The sequence below is a fragment of the Hemiscyllium ocellatum genome, chromosome 41 (genome assembly GCF_020745735.1).
Source record: "Hemiscyllium ocellatum isolate sHemOce1 chromosome 41, sHemOce1.pat.X.cur, whole genome shotgun sequence".
In the NCBI taxonomy this organism is placed as follows: domain Eukaryota; kingdom Metazoa; phylum Chordata; class Chondrichthyes; order Orectolobiformes; family Hemiscylliidae; genus Hemiscyllium; species Hemiscyllium ocellatum.
This window is the reverse complement of record NC_083441.1, coordinates 4,654,705-4,675,786: the sequence shown is the minus strand read 5'-3', so window position 1 is coordinate 4,675,786 and position 21,082 is coordinate 4,654,705. Positions and strand designations below refer to the sequence as shown.

The following is a 21,082-nucleotide window of genomic DNA, read 5'->3' as shown; positions in this document are numbered from 1 at the left end:
ATGCACTAACACAGACTAAATTCCGAAAGGAGTTGAAGAACGGGATAAAATATCCTTTTAATCTCATTATTACATTGTTTCAATAAAAGCACAGAATTGATTTGCCGTGGGAAATGCACTTCAACGACTGCACAGTACTTTCAGTTCAGAAGTCATCCTATGACATCACGGTAAATCTTGGCCCTGCGGAATGTTGTTGAATTCTTTGACTGCCGTATTTTCAAGCAATCGAATGCTCACCTGTTTTCATTTCACAAACATCTTCTCTGCTTCCCGCAGTCCCTTACATTCTCAAAGACATTGCAACTTCAACCCTCATTTGCATTATGTAGTATTTGATCTTGACCATTGTTTATTGCTTTGTCCTTTCTTCAGTGGTCTTTTCACAGCGAGTTCCCTGAGATTTCCTTTCAGCCTCACAGCAGGACTTTGTGATTTTATCTGAGGCTTGAAACTGTTTACATCAGCAATGGTTGAGACTTGATTCTTCTCAATATACTTCAAATGGTTTCCTGTAACAAATTGTATTAACTTTCCCTCTGCAGGTGAATATTAATGCTTTGTTAAAAATTCCACTTTGCTTTGTTTAGCTCCACCTTCTGTTACACATGATATTTCCATGCCACGTCTGGTTTATAAAGCATTGACTATTTAGGATTATTTTGCTGACTCGGTAGCATACCTCACCAAATTGCCACGGTTTTTCGCTTTTAATTCCATGCTACAGTGTTTTGCGGGGAAAGATTCCTTGTCTGTATTTAAGGCTGAGATATTGAGATTCTTGATGAATATGAGAATCAAGGATGAGCGGGACAACATAGTAATGTGGAAGTGAGGAGTGTCTGTTCACTCATGATCTCATTAAATGGTGGAGCTAGCTCGTCATGAGAAATTACCTACTCGTGCTTCATTTCTTTGGATTCTGGATATAGGTCAGCTCTTCTGCCCCATTGTTTTATATATAAAATAGTTTCCTCCACATTTCTGTGGTTAGAACAGTCATCCATTGTTTTATTTTAACAACGGGCTTAACTTTATTCCTACATGCAAAAAAGGGGTATGGACTGATGCTTCTAATTTTTTAAAAAATCATTCATGGGAGACTGGAATTACTCGCTCGTTAACATTTAATCTGAACATTGAAATCATGATCATGAGCTTAATCCCATCTGCTGTAAGTAGATTTAAGTTGAATTTTCAGTCAACAGCACTGCAGGAACCGAGAGGTATTTCCTAGTTATGATGGTGAGTGCTTTGGAAGCGATCTTCCAAGTGATGGCGTTCCTATTTATCCACTGCCCTTGTCTTTTGACATGCAATTGGTTGTTGGTTTGGAAGGTACTGTCGAAAGATCATTCGTGAATTTCTGCAGTGTATCTTGGAGATGGTTCACACTGCTGCTGTGGAGCCAATCAAGCGAATCTTATGCTCTGCTTGGTGTCAAGTTTTTAAGTGTTCTTGGACTTGCACCCATCCAGGCAAATGTTGCAATAAAATAGCATACCTCAATTCTAGAAATGGACGAAATTTCAAATAAATTGAATCAACGAAAGTGAACGAATAACCATGAAAATTCGATGCATTTTGAAGGTTCCCATAATGTTGTTGATTTTGTACTTCTTAATACTGTTCTAAAGAGGAAATAGAAAGTCCAACCAATGATTACATTTACTCTGGCATATTCCTGCGTGTGTCTGTGTGTGTCGGGGCAAAGTATAAGTCGGGATGCTGGTTAGATAAGTATGTGGTAGGGGAGATTTGCAGAATCTCTTTTCAGGAATATATTCGGACAAACAGCAATATGCTGAAATTATTGTTTTTTTTCAACTGTTCGGCTTTTGTTACATAAGAAGTAATAAAATGAACCTCTTTGTGAAACACTAACGGATTCAAAGAGATCGACAGACCTGAACAAGTTTCTTTAGCTCATTTGTTCCAACCCCACATCTAATTAATCTCATCCCATTTTCCAGCTAATAGGTAGAGACAAAAGACGGTGTGGTAGAAGAAAAGCAGGGAGAGCTGCTGGGAATAGGCTACCGCAGGAAAGGTGCAGAACTAAACAAAGTAACCAACAGCACTTGACAGAATCCCATGATGTCTCAGTGTTGGACAGACATGTGATGAATAACCAGTGTTGTCACTGGATTAATCGTGTAGACGAAGCAGCCAATTTTCATGTGATCAGCTTCCAATGTTAGCAACTATAGTAGGGCTAGTCTAGTCGACAGATAGTTATTGGTGACAGAGCACTGCAGGTGGGCATCTTGAGGTCCTATTCCAAGAAATAATTGCGTTTATGGAGGTTTAAGTACCTGGTAGTGATACCCCAAAGGGAAATGGGAAAAGGCTGAATTGAAAAATCAAGAAAATTGATTTCCAGGTTGGTTATCTGTAACCTGCCAAGCAAAAGCGTGCTGGAATTTGACTCAGTTGTGACTTACAGTGTTTGAAGTAGATTGGCAATTGAAAAGGAAAGTCACAACTGACGCATTGGGAAATCAGAGGCGGATGATGGAGACATAATCTCCCAGCCTGATTGAAAGATCCAAATGAATCATTCTCTGTGAGTTTAAAAAATACACAATTGCTGCTTTCACTTATGCCAATCATGGTCTCAAAAAACAGCAAGCCATTCGTCATCATGAACAAAACATTGCTGTCATTATAAAGTTGGTATTAATCTTTCCAGTTCTGTATAGACAATGGGGTACACGAACCTAGACCTCTTCACTTAAGGATAGGGGCACATCCATTGCATGTCAAGAGCCCTCAGTAGGTAACTTGTTATTGTTATGCATTTGAGGTTAACCGAGTTGGAGAGAATCAACTGGTGACTAATCTATCCTCAGGGATACAAGAACAAAATAAAAGCCTGGAAGTGGACACAACTGAGAGAAATAATCCCACTTCAGGAATGTGAGATGAAACAATCCTTGATCATTTTGGACAGTCGATTGACCTGTTGATTATTTGGCCCTAACGCTATCCTCAATGGCCATGTGATATTACTCAGTGTGTCAGATTTCTAAAACAAAGCTTCATTTTTCAACATTAAAGACTGGAAAATATCCCGCATTTCATTGTTTGATTGGATGTTCAATACACAATGTTACTATAGCTGAATGTCCACCTGCAAAGATGAAAGTTACTCACATATGTCAGTCTCAGGGAATAAAGTGTTTCCAAATTAAAGAGGTACAGATCCTTTTAAACGGCGATGCTGAAATATGAGGAGACATGTAGCTCAGCGGGATTACCGCCAGTAAAGGTACATGTAACGGGAATTTATGGTGATACAGGAAGCGCTTAATTATGTGAACTGAGTTTTGAGTGTCCAGTGAAATGTGGAGAAATAGTTTTAGGAGTACTGGAAAAACTCTCAGCTCCGGTAATACAGTATGCTTTTGGTAATGATATAGCTGGTTCACGGGTGGGAGCGCAGCCTACTGTGATTGAAAAGCCAGTGGAACCGCAAGTAACTGAACATATGTGCCTTCTGAGAAAGGCACATATCCTAGGACCTTTCTGAGTTTATGATAACCAAATCATAAAATCACCAGTTGAAACTGGAGAGACCAAAGAGTACAGATAAGAACGTTGGCTTGGAATTAGCAGAGACACAGTTTGATCAGGTGCTGGGCTCAACCAAGGAACAGAGAGATGACACAGCAGACGTATTCAGCGGAGATGACTGAGTTACAGGAGAGAGACAAAAATGTACAGCAACTGAACCAAAAGGCAGATCCAGAATAAAATATCGGAATGTATCCCTGGATATTATAATGTTTAAAATGGCGTCTTAATGAGGAAATGGAAACGCATTCTCCAAAACAATACAGTCAAAGAGAGTTCCAGTGAAAGGAGCTCGCCTATAGTCACAGTGCCAAAACCAAGTAGCACCCTAATGTTTTATATTGACTATCGTAATATCAAGTGCTGTTACAAAGACTGATGCAGATCTCTTTCTATGTTTCGAAGAATGTGTTGGAAAGGTGCATAGACTTTCTCAACCAATTTTGGAAAGTCGTCTTGGTGATAAGCCTGCCAAAAACATTATTTGCCAAATCCCAAGACACGTTCATTGGCCGTACTATTGGAGATGGAAATATTGCCCCACGATATGCAAAAGCCAAGTTTATTGGGGAGTATCCCTTTTCATCCACGAAAGTAACAGTGCTGTGATTCCTGGGATTGGTTAGATTTTATTGTAAATTCTTAGCACATTTTAGCAATGTGGCTGCTTCATTACGAATTGTTGAAGAAAGGGTTTCAGTTAATAGCTGACTGTCAGAAGGTATTTGACAACTTGAAAGCCGTCCCAGTATTAGCCATACCTAAATGTGCAAACAATTCAATGTGGCTATTGATGTCGGTGTCGGTGCTGTGATGTTCCAGTAAGATGATGAGAAGATAGACAGACATTTCGGGCAATTCTACAGGCAATGGAACAATCATCAGCAACACTTTAGAAGTAGACTTCAAGTTTAGTGTTGGAGTTGCAACATTTCACTGTTTATTACACCAGGAACATAGCTGAGACAATCATCTACACTGACAGCATCCCACTGCAGTTAGGCGAAAGATGTACAGACAAAAAAGCCAGATTGCTTAGAAGAAGTCTACTACAGTCATTGAATTTGAAAATTATGTATGTGTCAGGACGGGAAAACATGATTACCGATGCATTCGCAAAGCTTGAATGAGAAATAGAGGCATTTGGTTCGGGACTATAGCGGACTGAAACAAACTTTAGTAGCGCGTATTTGTATGAATATTGTCTGTGTAATGTATTCCTGTGGTTTATATTAATAAATGTTTAAATGTTAGGTGTTTTAAACATGAAACTATTAATGGAAAATGATGTTTTTTTTCTAGGGTGGGAGGGATGACGATGCTGCTCCTTTAAGAATGTTATGTTGTCCTTAGAATGTTTTTCAGGAGACCATGGAAGACAGAGTGCGAAAGGTTTGGGCATTAAAGACTTTCATGACGGGTTTGATTATACCTAATAGATACCTCTGATGAACGGCGTTTAAGTTTTAAGGAACAAAAGCGCTTGTACACTGAAAAGAGAATGCCCAGTTCTCTCAATTGAGCATTTTTGGCTATTCTTCACCGAGGTGAGCAAGCAGACTCATTAATGTGGTGTGACCGATGGGTTTTTGGATTGGTTAATTTGTTTGGAATTCTGTTCTCTATTATTTGTGCTTCATTCGGTATTATTGTAAATAAATTCTGTTAATTGCAAACCACTAAGTGGTTTGACCAGCGACATCTCTCCTGGTTCGTCCACGATACACTAATTTAAAAAGCTGGAAAAGTTAGAGTCTGGCGCAATTCCTTGAAATGCTTTGAAGGGATCTGACCTGGTTCCAAACACGACATTGCTCATCAGCAAATGCTCATCAGACCCGATGGTGCAATCAACGACAAGAGCAAACAGGTTGACATTTGGGATTGCAATCAGGCTTACTAATACTTGCTTCGAGCGATATATATTAACATACAGGTTGCTTCCCAACCTCGGAAGCATTAAGAACAGATGAAGCATTATGCTTGCAATAACTAACAAGATTTATGGAGACAGTCGTAGGCCATGACCAACCGGTGTCAACTTGCCTGTATCAATTTGGCTGGTTAAAACTTAAAAAAAAATCATTCTTGCCTAACTGCTTTCCTGATAGGTTATCTGCTGAAAGGTTTCACAGGCTAATTTTCGGATAACTTCGTCAGACATTAAAACTGCCCTCGGCCCAACCATCTTCACCTGTGTCTAACCTAGGGCCTTGTCTGCATCGTTTGCTCATGACTACGCAGCAGTATTCAGATACTGATCAAGATTGCGAAAGGCAACAACACCTGGACCACATCCAGATATGGGTTGACAACTGGCAAGCAGCATTCACCTTTCAAAACTGCCAGGCAATGACTATCTTCGAAAAGAGAGCATCTAAACAAGACCTCGTGACATTGAAAAACGCTGCAGTCACTGAATTCCCCAGTATCTACAGCTTGGGTATACCATTGAACAGAAATTGAAGTACTCCAATGCAGTGGTTAAACGTACAGTTCAGAGGCTTGGAATTCTGCAGCAACTATCTTGCATTCTGTAACTGCATACCCTGTCCACCATGTACATTCCAAATATATGCAGTGCGATGCAACGCTGTTAAACTTTGTTACATGGATGCAGTTCCTGTAATACTCGAAAGGCCTAACAGTATCCATGACAAAGCAGACCATTGATTGGCACTACATCCATAGCCATTCACTCTCTCTAACACTGACGACCAGTCGAAGTGTACTGTCTGCAAGACATTGTTCAGCAATTCATCAAATGTTGTTTGATAGCATTTTGGAAACCCACAACCACTACAATGTAGAAGCACAAGGCAGAAAAGAGACTTATGATCAAACAGGCGACAGAGGGATAGAAACCAGATGCAATAACTTTAGAATAGCATGATGGTTGGTCCAAACATGACTGCCTCAAGGGCATGCTTCTCTGGCGTACTCATGTATGTTCCATGGGAATACAATCCCTTTGGAGTTCCTCATCTATTCGTTCAACTTTCTGAATCGCAACTGTATTGCTGTTCCTTCATTGTCTCTGGATCAAAATCCTGCAATTTCCTCGCTCTTGGTCTACCTATAGCCCGTGGCACTGCAGTGTTCAAGGAAACAGCTCAACCACCACGTTCTCGAGAGACAATTATGGATGAGCAATAAATGCTGGGCCCAGGCAGTTCCACGACTGAACTGACTGAAAGTGCAGCTTTCTGAGGCCTTGCTGTTTGCTAGATGATGTGTGAGCCTTGCAGTCGCGTTTGACATCTCACACGACAATTTGACTGCAACTAGGTTGACAATGAGGTCTTGATATTTACAGACATTCTGCCCTTTCTATCCTTTCTCGTTAAGGAGTAATAAGATTGAAGAGGAGGCCATCGTTCATGCAATAAATTTTATTCAGGTAGTTCAGGAAGCAATCTGCCAGCTCTCATTCAGATAGACGGAAATTCTGTCGCAGAAAATAGATTTTAAAAGATCTGTCTCTTTGATTCTAATTAAAGTTTTCAAACTAGACTAATCTTGCAGCAACTGAAAATTTGCGAGTATTTCCGGGGCATCACATGCGCATCTCAAAGGCAGAAGCATGTTCTGCAGTTTGTGTTTTTGTATTTCACATGCTTCAAATCAAAGAATTAAAATACATATGTGAAAGCTTGCTAATTGATGCCTCCAGTCAATATTCGCTAATGATCAGGTCTGTCCTTGACAGGACTTGCAACCAGAAACACAGCTCGTGCTTCCGTCTGCTCTCTGGGGTAGCAAGCACCGATACGAGTCTAATTACATAGAACATAGAACATACAAAAATACAGCGCAGTACAGGCCTTCGAACTCGATGTTGCGCCGACCGAAGCCTACCTAACCAACACTAGCCCAATAACCTCCATATGCTTGTCCAATGCCCGCTTAAATGACCATAAAGAGGGAGAGTCCACCACTGCTACGAGCAGGGCATTCCATGAACTCACAACCCGCTGAGTAAAAAATCTACCCCTAACATCTGTCCTATACCTACCACCCCTTAATTTAAAGCTGTGTCCCCTAGTAACAGCTGACTCCATTAGCGGAAAAAGGTTCTCACTGTCAACCCTATCTAAACCCCTAATCATCTTGTACACCTCTATCAAATCTCCCCTAAACCTTCTTTTCTCCAATGAGAAAAGCCCCAAGTGACTCAGCCTTTCCTCATATGTTCTTCCTACCATGCCAGGCATGGTAAACCTCCTCTGCACTCGTTTCAATGCCTCCACATCCTTCCTATAATATGTCGATCAAAACTGCACACAATACTCCAGATGAGGCCGGACCAGAGTCTTATACAACTGCAACATGACCTCAGGACTCCGGAACTCAATTCATCTACCAATAAAGCCCAGTACACCATATGCCTTCTTCACAGCACTATTTACCTGGGTGGCAACTTTCAGAGATCTGTGTACATGGACACCAAGATCCCTCTGCTCATCCACACTGCCAAGTAATCTACCATTAGCCCAGTAATCCATCTTCTTGCTACTCCTACCAAAGTGAATGACTTCACACTTAGCTACATTGAACTCCATTTGCCACCTTTCTGCCCAGCTCTGCAGCTTATCTATATCCCGCTGTAACCTGCCACATCCTTCTTCGCTGTCCACAACTCCACCGACTTTCGTGTCATCCGCAAACTTGCTCACCCAGCCTTCAAGCCCCTCCTCCAGATCATTTATAAAAATGACAAACAGCAATGGTCCCAAAACAGATCCTTGTGGAACACCGCTAGTAACTGCACTCCAAGATGAACCTGTACCATCAACTACTACCCTCTGTCTCCTTCCAGCCAGCCAATTCCTAATCCAAACCTCTAATGCTCCCTGAATGCCATACCTCCGTAGTTTTTGCATTAGCCTGCCATGGGGTACCTTATCGAACGCCTTGCTAAAATCCATATACACCACATCTACTGCTTTACCCTCGTCCACTTCCTTGGTCACCTTCTCAAAGAACTCAATAAGGTCTGTGAGGCACGACCTGCCCTTCACAAAACCATGCTGACTATCCTTGATCACATTATTCCTATCCAGATGTTCATAAATCCTATCCCTTACAATTCTCTCTAAGACTTTGTCCACAACAGAAGTGAGACTCACTGGCCAATAGTTACTAAGGCTATCCCTACTCCACTTCTTGAACAAGGTGACCACATTCGCTATCCTCTTCTGGCACTATTCCCGTAGACAATGACGACATAAAAATCAAGGCCAAGGGCTCCGCTATCTCCTCCCTAGCTTCCCAGAGGATCCTAGGATAAATGCCATCAGGCCCAGGGGACCTGTCTATTTTCATCCTTTCCAGTATTCCCCAGACCTCTTCCCTACGTACCTCAAGACCATCCATTCTAATCACTTGTGACTCAATATTCACATCAGCAACAGTGTTCTGTTCCTGAGTGAATACTGACGAAAAGTATTGATTTACTGTCTCTCCAATTTCCTCCCCCTCCACGCACAACTTCCCACTACTATCCTTGACTGGACCGATACCTACTCTAGTCATCCTTTTATTCCTGACATACCTATAGAAAGCCTTTGGGTTTTCCCTAATCCTACCAACTAAGGACTTTTCATGTCCCCTTCTCGCTGCTCTTAGCTCTCTCTTTAGATCCTTCCTGGCTACCTTATAACTCCCAATCGCCCCAACTGAACCTTCACGCCTCATCTTTACATAGGCCGCCCTCTTCCCTTTCACAAGGGATTCCAATTCCTTATTAAACCATGGCTCCTTCACAAGACCCTTTACTCCCCGCCTGACTGGTACATACTTATCAAGGACACCCATTAGCTGTTCCTTGAAAAATCTCCACATATCATTTGTGTTCTTCCCTTGAAGCCTATTTTTCCAATCCACGCATCTTAAGTCATGCCTCACCGCATCATAATTTCCCTGCCCCCAGCTATAACTGTTGCCCTGCAGTGCACACTTATCCCTCTCCATCACTAGAGTAAAGGTCACCGAGTTGTGGTCACTGTCCCCGAAGTGCTCACCTACCTCCAAGTCTAACACCTGGCCTGGTTCATTACCTCGAACCAAATCCAGTATAGCCTCACCTCTTGTTGGCCTGTCTACATATTGTGTCAGGAAACCCTCCTGCACACATTGGACAAACACCGATCCATTTAACGAACTCGAGATATAGCTTTCCCAGTCAATATCTGGGAAGTTAAAGTCCCCCATAACAACCACCCTGCTACTTTCACTCTTCTCCTGAATCATCCTCGCAATACTTTCCTCTACTTCTCTTGGACTATTAGGAGGCCTGTAGAAAACTCCTAACAGGGTGACCTCACCTTTCCTATTTCTAACCTCAGCCCAAACTACCTCAGATGGCAAGTCTTCCTCCATCACCTTTTCCACCGCTTTAATACTATCCTTGACAAGCAATGCCACACCTCCCCCTCTTTTACCCCCATCTGTGACCCTACTAAAACATTTAAACCCTGGAACCTGCAACATGCAATTCCTGTCCCTGTTCTACCCACGTCTCTGTAATGGCCACAACATCGAAGTCCCAGGTACCAACCCATGCTGCAAGCTCACCTACCTTATTTCTTATAATTCTGGCATTGAAGTATATACACTTCAAGCCACCTTCCTGTTTACATGCACCCTCCTTCGAGATCGATGCCATGTTCCTAACCTCCCTACACTCAAGGTCCTGTACCCTAAAGCTACAGTCCAGGTTCCCATGCCCGTGCAGAGTTAGTTTAAACTCTCCCAAATAGGACTAGCAAACCTCCCCCCAAGGATACTGGTGCCCCTCAGGTTCACGTGTAGACCATCCTGTTTATAGAGGTCCCATCTTCCCCAGAAAGAGCCCCAGTTGTCCAGAAACCGAAATCCCTCCCTCCTGCACCATCCCTGTAGCCACGCATTTAACTGTTCTCTCTCCCTATTCCTCGACTCTCTATCACGTGGCACGGGTAACAAACCAGAGACAACAACTCTGTTCGTTCTAGCTCTGAGCTTCCAACCTAGCTCCCTGAAAGCCTGCCTAACATCCTCACCCCTCTTCCTACCTATGTCGTTGGTGCCAACGTGGACCACGATCTGGGGCTTCTCCCCCTCCCCCTTAAGGACCCGGAAAACACGATCAGAGACATCAAGTATCCTTGCACCTGGGTAATCTTGATAATCTCAAAGTTAAACAATTTCCAATTTGAAACAGCAGGCTTTCCCTGTACACGAAGTTGTAAAAGTTACAGAAATAAAAAGTGTTGACAGACTGGTTGGAACTCAAGCAGTCGGCCAGTCAGTGCCCTCAGCATCTTCAACGGTTCAATGAGACATGTATCCATACCCCATAAAATTACTTTAGACATGTATCTCTAAAAATACTTTCTTAACAAAAGAAGAGCTATCAAAGATTTAAGACTAACACCTGCCCAGCAGCCATTGCTAATAGTAGGAATGTTGAGGAATGCCTGCTCTGGTCCTTCCGAAGATTCATATAGATATTTTAACCAGTGAGCATCCCATTTGCATTATATCCCACTCGAGATGTTGTCAACAAATCTAATAATTTAATCCCTTTGAGCTAAAATTCGAACATGAAGTGAAAGTAAGTGCCCTTTGAAATTAATTAAAGAGAAATTGACACGACCGAATTCAGAGATCTCATACCGAGATTACATATCGGATTTGAGGGAGAGATTAATTTGTGTCAGCGAGTTAGTTAAACGGCACCTCAACAGGGCACAACATACAATGAAGCAGGGGGCAGTTCAACTCGGACTCTTCCTGTGGGGATGACCTATGATGATTGTTACCAGTCATCGGATATACCTTAAAAACCAGGTTAAGTTGTCTCTATCGAATTGATAAAGGATTGGGTCAGGTGAACTATCTGGCTAGATAGAAAAATATACTGCATCAGTTACATCATGTGAATATGCTGAAACGTTATTATAATGGAGAGAAAGAACTTGAGAAACTGGTGTTAGTTACTGCCCCACGGAGTAAGGAATCAAATTCAGATGTTGAAGAATTTGATGTGTTTCAAAATATGTTAAAAGATGAGGAAGTCCTTGAGGAGTGGGAGAGGTTAATAAACTATCCGTCGCAGAATCAAAGAACACAGTTGAAAGGTTTGTTACAGCAGTATGAGGACATATACTGGCACACCATGGGAAGGACTAATGCTATGTTGCATGAAATAGTCGTAGGGAATACTGTTCCGATAAAATAAATACCAAAAAAGGCTTAATCAGTTCAAAGTCAAAACGAAATGGAGGCGATGCTCAACGAAGATATTGAACCAAGCCAGAGCGAATGGAGTTCGCCGATCGTGTTATTTTCCAAACCTGACAGGAGGTCCACACTGCAACAAGATCAGACTCATACATAATACAAAGATCGGACAACTGCATGGAAAATGTTGGACAAGCCAGTTACATCACGAAGTTAGATTTACTGTCTGGTTATTAGCAGGTAGCTTTATCAGAGCCAAATGGGCTATAAAGATCCAAACTTATGCACTTTGGAATGAAGAATGCACCTGCGACTTTCCAAAGACTCATGAACAGAGTTGTGGGTGGTTTAACAAACCATGCACTCGATCCGGATGATGTAGTTATCTTTATTGAGTTCGAGGAAGATCACATGATACAGTTGGCAGAGTTCGTTGAACGATTATAGAACATAGAACATAGAACAGTACAGCACAGAACAGCCCTTCACCCCACGATGTTGTGCCGACCGCTGATCCTCATGTATGCACTCTCAAATTTCTGTGACCATATGCATGTTCAGGAGTCTCTAAAATGTCCCCAAAGACCCTGCCTCCACAACTGCTGCTGGCAACGCATTCCATGCTCTCACAACTCTCTGTGTAAAGAACTCGCCTCTGACATCCCCTCTATACTTTCCTCCAACCAGTTTAAAACTATGACGCATCGTGTTAGTCATTTCTGCCCTGGGAAATAGTCTCTGGCTATCGGCTGTATCTATGCCTCTCATTATCTTGTATAGCTCAGTTAGGTCCCCTCTTCTCCTACGTTTCTCCATTGAAAGAAGTCCTAGCTCAGTCAACGTCTCCTCGTAAGATAAGCCCTTCAGTCCAGGCAGCATCCTGGTAAATCTCCTCTAACCCTCTCCAAAGCATCCACATCGTTTTTATAATAGGGCGACCAGAACTGGACGCACTATTGCAAGTGCGGTCTAACCAAAGTTTTATAGAGCTGCAACAAGATCTCACGACTCTTAAACTCAATCCCCCTGTTTACTGAAAGCCAAAACACCATATGCTTTCTGAACAACCCTGTCCACTTGGGTGGCGATTTTAAGCGATCTATCTACCTGCACCACAAGATCCCTCTGTTCCTCCACACTGCCAAGAATCCTATCCTTAATCCTGCACTCAGCTTTCAAATTCGACCTTCTAAAATGCATCACCTCGCATTTATCCAGTTGAACTCCATCTGCCACCTCTCAGTCTATCTCTGCATCCTGTCAATGTCCCTCTGCAGCCTACAGCAGCCCTCTATCATGTCAACGACATCTCCAACCTTTGTGTCATCTGCAACCTTGCTGACCCATCCTTCAATCCCCTCATCCAAGTCATTAATGAAAATTACAAAAGATAGAGGCCCAAGGACAGAGCCCTGTGGAACACCACTCACCACAGACTTCCAGGCAGAATATTTTCCTTCTACGACCACTCGCTGTCTTTTGTTGGCCAGCCAATTCTGTATCCAGACAGCTTTGTTCCCCTAAATCCAATTCCTTCTGACCTTCCGAATAAGCCTACCATGGGGAATCTTATAACATTCCTTGCTGAAGTCCATATACACCACAGCTCGACACTCATCAACTTTTCTAGTGACATCCTCAAAAAACTCAAAGAACAAAGAGGCATGACCTGCCCCTCACAAAGCCGCATTGACTGCATTTAATCAAGCCATGTTCTTCCAGATTGTCCTAAATCCTATCCCTCAGAATCCTTTCTAACACCTTGCAGACGACAGACATTAGATTTACTGTTCCGTAATTTCTGGGGATTTCCTTATTTCCTTTCTTGAAGAGAGGAATTACATTTTCCTCTCTTCAGTTCTCAGGTACGACTCCAGTGGAGAGCGAGGATGAAAGGATCTTCACAAGTGGCGAAGCAATTACATTTCTCAAAGCAGCCGAGGATAAATCTGGTCCGGCCTGGCGACTTATCAATCTTAATGTTTGACAAAATTTTCAGCACATCAGCTTCCTCTATCTCTATCCATATCAACATGCACACCGGCTCTTCAAAGGTTTCATTCACTACAAAGTTCATTTCTTTCGTAAAGACAGAAGCAAAAAACTCAGTTAGGGCTTCCCCTACCTCCTCAGACACCACACACAAATTCCCTATGCTATCCCTGATCGGCCCTACTCTTTCTTTGACCATTCTCTTATTCCTCACATAAGTGTAAAATGCCTTTGAGTTCTCCATAATCCGTTCTGCCAAGCATTCTCGTGCCCCCTCCTGGCTCATCTCAGGCCATTTTTAAGCTCCTCCCTCGCTTGCCTTAAAAAGGTTTTTTCCCCCACACCACAAATTTGGTGTCAGATGAAGTAATTTGGATTGGATTTGAATTACTGATCCAGATCAAGATATCATCCGATAGCAAGTCACAGCACAGACCTATATACACAGTTTGACCTACTAGTCAGCAAAAACCAATCCAACAATGAGCAGTTTATTTACAGTTGGTACATTCCATACTTCAGATTCTATAGATCTCATCCATAGAAAAAACAAACAACAAAGTCTTGCTCCCTGCAGTCAGTTCAGTCACTCTTGCCCAGGCTGAGCCTGTCAACCCGCTACTCTCCCAGGCCATTCTCAGGGGCTCCCAGTATGTTCAAGTTGGTGATGTGATCTCCCAGCTTCTTGATCAACTTCACTTGCTCACCCAAGTCGTGCCTCTCCAGGAAGTCACACAGATGAGGTCCATGTGGCCATAGGAGAGTTTGTGCAGATCCAGCATACTCTGGTTCACATCCTTCTCCATCTGCAGAGCTCTCTGCATTGCCTCCAGACCATTGCCCCACTCATCCTGCTCTGGCTTCTTGACACCCTACAAGAGGACTCGCCCCCACGTTTATTCTGGAATTACATCAGTTTCTTAGCGTGTTCCCGTTCCTCATGGGACTGCTCCTTGAAGAACTCAGCAAAGTGACGCAGGGCAACATCATCCCGCTCAAAGAAAGAGTACATGGAGAGGTAAACATAGGTGGAATAGAGCTGCAAGTTGATCTGCTTGTTGACAGCATCCTCACAGTCCTTGTCGTAGTTCTGACACACCTGGGAGGCCATCTTCACTATTCCCACACCCTATCACCTAGACAACTGATTATGTGAATCAAAACTTGTAATGGAGCTAAACAAAACTGAATTCGCAAAAGTAGAGGTGACGTTATTAGGACATAACAACGATCATGAAAAGTTGACACCAAGCACCAGTCATCGAGAAATTTCCAAAACCAACCTCGAAGAAATAGATGGGCTCTTTCGGACAAAGCAGATTCTACCAGAAGTTTTTTTTCCAAACTTTAGCAGAGCAGTGGCAGAGCAGATTTACAAAAGAACACACAATTTAGGAGGACGGAACAATGCAAGGAGGCATTTGACAACTTAAAAGCAGTAACTCAAAGTTACAATCGATGCCAGTTAGATTGGAGTTGGAGTTGTCCTGTTACAGTTATATGATGATGGAATTGAAGTGCTTTTCAAAGAAACTTAACACCCACCAGAGAAAACACTCTGCGATTGAAAAAGAACTATTGAATTTGGTACTGACCTTACAATATTTTAATGTTTATGTCATGAACAATGTGTCATAGACGGTTTGTGTACACGGTTCGTAATAGTCTTTCATTTTTGGAACAAATTAAAGACAAAAATATGAGACTAGATCATGGCAGTTTTATGTTACAGACTTAATTTACAAATCATACATACGAATGTGATGCCAGATGCATTCTCGCAAATTTTACGGATAAAATATCAATAAGATTGAAAAGGCATCAATCTTTTATTTAGTGCCGTTCCATCGCACCTTTCAGAGAGAGTGAAAGCTGAAAGCTGCAAGCAAGTGTCACGTGACTGTCAGCAATCTCAACATTTGGAAGTATATAACATTTGGCTGTGAACCAAAACTTAACTTGGTTGCTATGTTTTCACAGCAGTTTGAATTTAACAAATCAGTTCAAACTATGCCACAGACGCTAAAAAAAATTGTATTTGAATTTTAGTATTTCAGCAACATCAAAAAAAATGATATGAAAAGCAGGATTTGTGTACTGTAGCCAGAGAAAATGCACCACCTGCCAATATCATACAGACTGCCCACAACCTTTCTCTCTAAAAGGCACCTTTAGGTTTTATCTCACAAGTCTGTGCAGCAGAAATCCTAAGTCGACACATGGATATCTCTGGGGGTGGCTTAATTTGCTGTAAATTTAATATGGTTTCATCTGATCAGTATATTATTATTCGGGGATTGGGATATGAATCGATAAGATACAGGAGGCTTGGAATTGCAAATAGTTGTTCATACTTTAGCAGATTATATGGTGAGATGAGCTTTTCTGTGCCTTTCGTTGAATTAGCAGATGGGGTTACCTTGTATCATAGCACAATATTCTACATCAGAATGCCTCATTTTCTCTCAATCTCTCTCTCTCTCTACGTTTTCTATTACTTTACCCCAGAGTCACGCTAAGAACACACAAAAACCTAGTTGCAGCCCATTTAACTTCTATAGGTTACTCCACAATTTATTATGATCATGATTGATCTAATATTGGCTTCAACTCCAATTCCTTTTCCGTTCCCTCAACTCATTAATAATTAAAACCCTGTCTATTTCCTCCAAAGACTTATTTTGTGCTCTTGCCAAACACCACACTCTGTGAATTCTACATATTTATTGATCTTTGAGAGAAGCAAATCCTCCTCATCTCTGTTTTAAATCTGCTGCTTATTATCCTAAAACTATGGCCTTTCGTTCTAGGTTTCCTCACACGAGGAACCATCTTCTCAACATGTCCTTTTTCAATTCTTGTAGAATCTTGTGCACACATTGTCTTAGTGGTTCGCAACGGATGGAACCCGCTTTCGATTCCAGCTTCGTGCGAAAGAGTGTGTGGAGTTTGTATATTCTCTCCGTTCCTGTGTGGGGTTTCTCCTCATGCTATGCTTTACTCCCACAGTTCAAAAATATGCAAGTTAGATGAATTTGCCATGCTAAATTTCCCATACTACTCAGTGATGTGTAAGCTAGATTAATTAGATTCTGCAACTTTTGGGGAGGGGATTTGGTCTCGGTAAGATACTTTTCCAAAGGTTGATGATCTGTTGTTGAGCCAACTGCCCTGTTTCCACTCTGTAGTGATTCTATGATATTTTGACCTCAATTAGACATTCAAAACGTCAGAGTGAGTGTAGTCAGAAAACACTCATTTTTTATACATAAGGAAAACCCGTCACCTCTGGTACTTATCGACTGCTCATTTCACGTTAATTACACAAACAAACACGATTTTTAGTGAAAAAAAATACAAGGATTATCAGGCGGTATGCGTTAATGAGCTTGACACTTCTCCAACAGGTCATATGATTATTCAACAAATGTGTTTCCTTTGTAAACATCTGCACGGAGATATTACGTGACATTTCTGCTTCATTTTTCTACAGGTTATTTTTGTGCAAATGCTGGCAAGGCTCTGAGTGACAAATTGTGTTAGAGATATTCAAACGCAGATTTGGGGAAATGTTACACAAACAAAGATGCCATCACTGATAACCGTCTAGCTCTGCTGCACTCTGCTGCACTCTGAGTACACTTATGCACAAGTGCACACTCACACGCGTTCACTCTCACACACACATTCATACTCACACAAACACATAGACATAAACTCACGCAATAATTTGCTTCCACACACATCACATACAAGCACAAAATAACACAGAAACACATTAACACACTCCCACAGAAGTATATACACATGCACACCTACACAGAATGTGTACACAATCACATGCAATCACACTGACGTATGTACATGTGCACCTATACACTGATACACGAACACATAGAGGTGCACATTACTGCACACAACAAACACTCAGTGAGACTCACAGACACTGAAACACCCATGCATTCACATTCACACAATCATGCACCACCTGTTCAGTTCTGCTAATGTCTCTCAATCCCAGATCTCATTTCCCCAGACTTTGACAGTTCCAGAAAAAAGATGTCCAGGACTCTATCAGCACTGGAGATCATTTTCCCTTACTGTGTCAATCTACAGTACATGTTCCAAGTTTTATTCTCGGCACCAATGGTCATTGTCCCAGTTTCATTCTCTTTCACAAAGCTGACTGCTTTATTTTCATTTAGTGTAACAGCTCACTGTCCCACTGCGCTCTGGCCAAGTCTATCTCTCAGACGCAGAGATTGTTGTCCGAATCTGTGTCAGGACCTGATCAGGTGCACCCGAGAATTCAGTGGGAAACTAGATAAGTGATTGTTGGACCTCTTACTGAGGCATTTGTATCATCGATAGTCACTGGTGAGGTGCTGGAAGATTGGAGGTTGGCTAACGTCGTGCCACTTTTTAAGAAGGGTGGTAAGAAAAAAACATGGAACTATAGACCAGTGAGCCTGACGTCGGTGGTGTGAAAGTTGTTGGAGGGAATCTTGAGGGATAGGACGTACATGCATTTGGACAGGCAACGACTGATTAGGAATAGTCAACATGGTTTTGTGAGTGGGAAATACTGTCTCACAAACTTGATTGAGTTTTTTTAAGGAAGTAACAAAGAGGATTGATGAGTGAAGAATGGTAGATGTGATCTATATAGACTTCAGTAATGCTTTCGAAAAGGTTCTCCATGGGAGACTGGGTGGAAGATCAGATCTCATTGAGTACAGAGAGAACGAGCCAGGATACATAACTGGCTCAAAGGTAGAAGACATAGAGGGTGGTGGTGGCGGGTTGTTTCCAGACTGGAGTTCTGTGACCAGTGGAGTGCAACAAGGATCGGTGCTGGGTCCTCTACTTGTTGTCATTTACATAAATGATTTGGATGTGAGCATAAGAGGTTCAGTTAGTACGTTTGCAGATGACACCAATATTGGAGGTGTGGAGGACAGCGAAGATGGTTACCTCAGAGTACAATAGGATCTTGACCAGATGGGCCGATGGGCTGAGAGGTGGCAGATGAATTTTAATTCAGATAAATGCGAGGTGCTTCATTTTCGAAAACGCAAATCTTAGCAGGACTTATACACTTAATAATAAGGTCCTAGGGACTGTTGGTGAGCAAAGAGAACTTGGAGTGCAGGTTCATAGTTCCTTGAAAGTGGAGTTACAGGCAGATAGGATAGTGAAGATATGAATCAGAGTACTGAGTACAGGAGTTTGGAGGTCGTGTTGCGGCTGTACAGGATGTTGGTTAGCCACTGTTGGAATGTTGCATGCAATTCCGGTTTCCTTCCTTTCGGAAAGATGTTGTGAAACCTGAAAGGGTTCAGAAAAGATTTACAAAGATGTTGTCAGGGATGGAGGAATTGAGTTATAGGAGAGGTTGAATAGGCGAGGGCTGTTTTCCCTGGGGCGTCAGAGGCTGAGGAACCTTATGGAAGTGTACAAAATTATGTGGGGAATTCATATGGGAAATAGACAAAGTTATTTTCCTGGCATAGGAGAGTGCAGAACTAGAAGGGATAAGATTAGGGTGAGAGGGGAAATATATAAAAGATATCTAATGGGCACCTTTTACACGCAGAGAGTGGTAAGTGCATGGAATGAGCTTCCAGAGGAAGTGGTGGAGGCGTTTTGGAGAAAATATAGAGAGCCACCAGGAGACGCAGAGTGTTCTTCAAGAAGGACATCTTTTATTTGCAAACAAAAAAAAACCGCGACACTGAGAAAGCAGGTTCCTGAATGTCCACGAACCTCAGGGTCTGTGGATTATTACATTTTTAAAATCATGTTTCTATTAGCTTATCAGCATGTACAACTATATTAATCAATGTACCTCACTCTAGCTACACAATAAACAAGTGATGTTAGTTCCCATTATCTCTTTAGTTGTATATTCTACTTAAAGTCAAGGCATCACAGTATCAGGGTATCACGGTAAGATATTAGTGGGCGGCACGGTGGCACGTTCTTCCCGTGTCTGCGTGGGTTTCCTCCGGGTGCTCCAGTTTCCTCCCACAGTCCAAACATGTGCGGGTCAGGTGAATTGGCCATGCTAAATTGCCCGTAGTGTTAGGTGAAGGGGTAAGTGTAGGGGTATGGGTGGGTTACGCTTCGGCGAGTCGTTGTGGACTTGTTGGGCCGAAGGGCCTGTTTCCACACTGTAAGTAATCTAATCTAAAAAAAAAATCATTGTTAACTCTGCTGCAATTCCAGACCGTACTTAATATTTTCTTAATATCATTATTAGATATTTATTATCACTTCTGCTAAAGTGATCTTCCATTGTAGACTATCCTTTGACGATAGATATTTAGTTATCCCATCTATTCCAATAGTCTCCTGTCTCAAGTTGAGTCTACGAACTATTAATTAGATACTTTAATGCCATATCCCAAATATTTATGAAACCAATCTTCTCATAATAACACTTAACAGAGGAACTTGCTTTATTACTTGTGTTATCTCATACCGCCATCATGACCTTACAACCTTAACCCTACTCTACTAATTGGTGCAAGAATGTTCCACAATTCTTATTCCATCTTGCCTTTCACAGATCACAAATTGCCAGTCGTATTCATGCTTTAACCCTTCCCATGCTTTCTTGTTCTTTATTTTCCATATTACCCTCTTTGAGACCTACTGGTCTCAAACAGAGAAAGAAGACAATACTCTCAGCCTCTCTTGTGCCGAATACAATCAATATAGATTCCAACACGGACTACACATCTTTCGGAGTCTGACACTTACAAAATTCTTTTTCCATTCCTGGCCTCCTTTGGGCCAAATACCTGTCATCCCGTAACCAGAACAGGACAAAAGACCCAAGATCCCACACAATCTAGGACCCGCGCATTCTTCAGAATTATCATCGACCTCCCCACGTGGACATGTTCCTTGCACTGTGACAGTTGTTAGATCATAATAGTTGAGTGGTGGGGTTTCATCAGAGGAGTAAGCACTTCCTGCGTTCGCTGAAATTGCCACAAGTTGCCATGTTGTGATGCGGACTTGAAATGACTGAATACAAGGTAAAGTATTACAAAAAAATAAAGGCAGCAATAAGCAAAACCGCATCTACAATAAGACCAATGTTGACAAACCAGGCACTGCAACACCCTAATATATTATCCAGCCAATGAAAAGCCTGATGACCAAACCCTGCATTGTCTTTTAGCTCCCATCTTAGATTCTTGAGTTTTTCCATTGCTTTACTAAAATATCTCCCAGGGTTAGGGTTGTTAGGTATAAAAAGACAACAATGTTCCCCAAA

General features: G+C 42.0%; 1 pseudogene; it reads right to left on the bottom strand.

Annotated features, from left to right (window-relative positions):
- Positions 1 to 14,412: 14,412 nt before the first annotated feature.
- LOC132834621 (ferritin, middle subunit-like) lies at positions 14,413 to 14,905 on the bottom strand (annotated as a pseudogene).
- Between the last annotated feature and the right edge of the window lie 6,177 nt (positions 14,906 to 21,082).